General features: G+C 40.0%; 1 long non-coding RNA gene across 1 annotated transcript; it reads left to right on the forward strand.

The window, feature by feature from the left end:
* Positions 1-237: 237 nt before the first annotated feature.
* On the forward strand, positions 238-1,369 carry LOC118762239. Its single transcript, XR_004997992.1, has 2 exons — positions 238-279; positions 1,275-1,369. It is a non-coding gene; the product is annotated as an uncharacterized LOC118762239 (long non-coding RNA).
* Positions 1,370-4,031: the final 2,662 nt, after the last annotated feature.

A 4,031-nucleotide genomic window follows, 5' to 3' on the forward strand; every position in this document is an offset into this window, starting at 1 on the left:
GGATGCCCTTCCTAATGCCAACCACTCCGAGAGTGTAATGGGTGCTTTTGCATGCCACCGGCAATGCCCACATTGCCTCTGTGATACCCAATGCTTGAATGGTGCTTTTTTTACACACCACCGGCACAGCCATGTTGCCTCCATGGAGCCTAACACTTAAATGGTGCTTTTTACATGGCACCGGCACAGATGCCAGTTATGTGGTGCCAGCATCAGCTATGTCTACGATTTCACAAGGCTGTGTGGTAAGAAGTTTGCTTCCCAACCACATGGTTCCAAGTTCAATTCCACTGCGTGGCACCTTGGGCAGGTGTCTTTTACTGTATCTTTAGCCCTTTCGTTGCTGTATTTATTTTGAGATGCTATGTGTTTCTTTCAATTACTTTAAATATGACAAAGAATTTAGTAAAATAACTTAGTTATCATTCAGCTAGTGTTAAGAACATAAATTGTGACTAAGGTTTGGTGCAAGATTTTAATTCAGAACGACTGAAAACAAGGCATTTGTACTCATAGCCAGAGCTGGTTTCAGCTGGGTTGGTATCAAAAGAGTTAAATTAATCATTTGTTAACCCTTTTGTTACCATATTTCTGTTGAGTTGCTCTGTGTTTCGTTCAATTACTTTTAGTATTGATTGATTGATTGATTGATTCTAGTTTCAGCTCATGAGCTGTGGCCATGCTGGGGCACCGCCATAACAAAGAATTTAGTAAAATAACTTGGTTATCATTCAGCTAGTGATAGGAACATAAATTGTGACTAAGGTTTGGTGGAAGATTTTAATTCAAAACGACTGAAAACAAGGCATTTGTACTACAGAGACAGAGCCGGGTTTCAGCCGGGTTGGTTATGAAAGGGTTAAGCTCACCAAAGTGTTGTGAGTGGATTTGGTAGACAGAAACTAAAAGAAGCCCATTGTGTATATGCATGTATATATATATATTTATGTGTGTACATGTCTTTCTGTCCCCCACCACTGTGTGACAACCGGTGTTGGAGTGTTTACAAACCCATAACATAGCAGTTCAGCAAAAGAGACCGATAGAATAAGTACCTCACTTAAAAGACAATAAGTCCTGAGGTTGATTTGTTAAGCTAAAATTCTTCAAGGTGGTGCCTTAGCGTGGCTAAAGTCTAATGGTTGAACCAAGTAAAAGATAAACGGTTATATATTTATCATATATATATATAATATATATATAATATATATATATATATAGGCACACATGTGACTGTGTGGTAAGAAACTTGCTTCCAAACCACATGGTTCCAGGTTCAGTCCCACTGCATGGCACCTTGGGTAAATGGCTTCTGTTCTAGCCTTGGGCTACCCGGAGCCTCGTGATTGGATGTCGTGGACGGAAACTGGAAGAAGCTCATCGTTTCATATATATATATATATATATATATATAACTAAAAATAAGGGTGTCTGAGAGACACCACCATGCCGAAATAGCAGTCAAAACCCTGACTCTAAAAACCACGTTAAATGTTCATATCGTACCATGAGATAATACAGAGGGACAAAATAGACTAGCACTTGATAATATCGATATTTAAATATCGATATTATCCTTATTTATAAATATATATATATATATATGGGTGTGGGGTTGGGGTGTGTGCATGTGTATATATGTATGCATGCATGTATGTATGTATGTATGTGTGTGTGAAGGTGCATGGCTCATTGGTTAGAGCGTCGAGCTTACGATCATGAGGTTGTGAGGTCAAATTCTGGACTGGGCTGCATGTTGTGTTCTTGAGCAAGACACTTTATTTCACGTTGCCACAGTTCACTCAGCTGTAGAAATGAGTTGCGACATCATATGTGCCAAGCTGTGTCAGCCTTTGCCTTTCCCTTGGATAACACTGGTGGCATGGAGAGGGGAGGCTGGTATGCATGGGCGACTGCTGGTCTTCCATAAACAACCTTGCCCGGACTTGTGCCTGGGAGGGTAACTTTCTAGGTGCAATCCCATTGTCTGTGTCGTGACCGAAGGGGGTTTCAGATGCATCTATGTCTGTATTTGTCGCCCCCGCCATTGCTTGACAACAGGTGCTGGTGTGTTTATATCCCTGCAACTTAGCAGTTTGGCAAAAGAGACAGATAGAATAAGTACTAAACTTTCCAGAAATAAGTGGTGGGGACGTTTCTACTAGAAACCATTTAAGGTGATGCTCTAGCACAGCCATAGTCAAATGACTGAGTCAAGTAAAAGAAATTTAAAGAATAATATATATATATATATAGTTGCCAGGACCGCTGGACTGACTCCTGTGCAGGTGGCAAGTGAAGAAACACCATTTCGACCCTGTGCTTCAGGAGATCCATTGAGTCAAGTACACCGACATCAAAATCAATGGAAACTGCAGTTGTGATCCCTGAGCCGGTGGCACATAAAAAGCACCATCCGAATCGTGGCCAAAGCCAGTGCCGCCTCGACTGGCTTCCGTGCCAGTGGCATGTAAAATGCACCAATCTGATGGTGGCCGTTGCCAACCTCGCCTGGCACCTGTGCAGGTGGCACGTAAAAAGCACCCACTACACTCACGGAGTGGTTGGCGTTAGGAAGGGCATCCAGCTGTAGAAACACTGCCAGATCAGACTGGAGCCTGGTGCAGCCTTCTGGCTTCCCAGACCCCAGTTGAACCATCCAATCCATGCTAGCATGGAAAACGGACATTAAACGATGATGATGATCAGCCATAATTATAATAATCCTTTCCATTATAGGCACAAGGCCTGAAATCTGGGGGAGGGAGATAATCGATTACATCGATCCCAGTACTCAACTGGTACTTAATTTTATCAACCCTGAAAGGATGAAAGTCAAAGTCGACCTCGGCGGAATTTGAACTCAACAGAAATTGTAGAGTGGCTCATGTTCTGTGACTTGGTGTATATCAAAGGGAAGTGTTGATAAACTGGTAAGTGACAGTATATAAAACTCACAGTCTTTGAGTCACTCGATAACTTTTGATGATTGTTGGTAAAAACAGAATACATATACTCATGTTCTGAGTGCCATTTTCCTCTTTCCACGATATAAGAGAGAAGGCAAGTTGCTCTTTCAGAGTATATAATAACTGTCCAGTTATTATGAAGAATATCTATATATATCTATCTCTCTATATATAAACATTTATTTTTATTTATGCACCCTTTTCAAGCCTAACCAGGCTCATGGGCCCAGTTTCCCGGTTTCTATTGCATATGTGTTCCCCCCAGCTGGACAGGATGCCAGTCCATTGCAGCGTTATTCAAGAAACAGGAAGAAAGAGTGAGAGAAAGTTGGGGCAAAAGAGTACAATAGGGGCCACCACTACCCGTTGCCGGAGCCTCATGGAGCTTTAGGTGTTTTCGCTCAATAAACACACACAACGCCCGGTCTGGGAATCGAAACCGCAAAATCCTCTGACTCTGAGTTTGCTGCCCTAACCACTAGGCCATTGCGCCTCCACAATATATAAACATACATACATATATATACATGCATATATATATACATACATATAGTAATATAGTAAGAGTAAATAATATCTTTAATGGTTTTTAAAAAAAAACAACAATTATTTACTGGTGGATTTCGGCATGTAAATATAACCATTAATGGTAGGAACTTTTATAAAAGTTCAATATATATATTGTATATAAATAAAATATTGTATATAATAGAAGGGGCAGGCAACAGGTTGCTTAACCACATACCGAAAAAATTAGAAATAGCAGTCAAAGACTGTTTATTTCTATTTTCTACAAATGGGACTCCACATACGACATATGCAAAACAGAAGGAAGAAATAACGAAAACAAAGTCTAACGGTCATTTGCGAACATGTTTCTAGATTAGAAATATAATAAAATATAAATCCCATGTCTTTCAAAATAGAAATAAACAGTCTTTGACTGCTATTTCTAATTTTTTCGGTATGTGGCTAAGCAACCTGTTGCCTGCCTTTTTTATTTATATACATACATATATATATATGCATGTGTGTATATATATATATACATGTATGTGTATA

Source organism: Octopus sinensis, linkage group LG2 (genome assembly GCF_006345805.1).
Source record: "Octopus sinensis linkage group LG2, ASM634580v1, whole genome shotgun sequence".
Taxonomy (NCBI): Eukaryota; Metazoa; Mollusca; class Cephalopoda; order Octopoda; family Octopodidae; genus Octopus; species Octopus sinensis.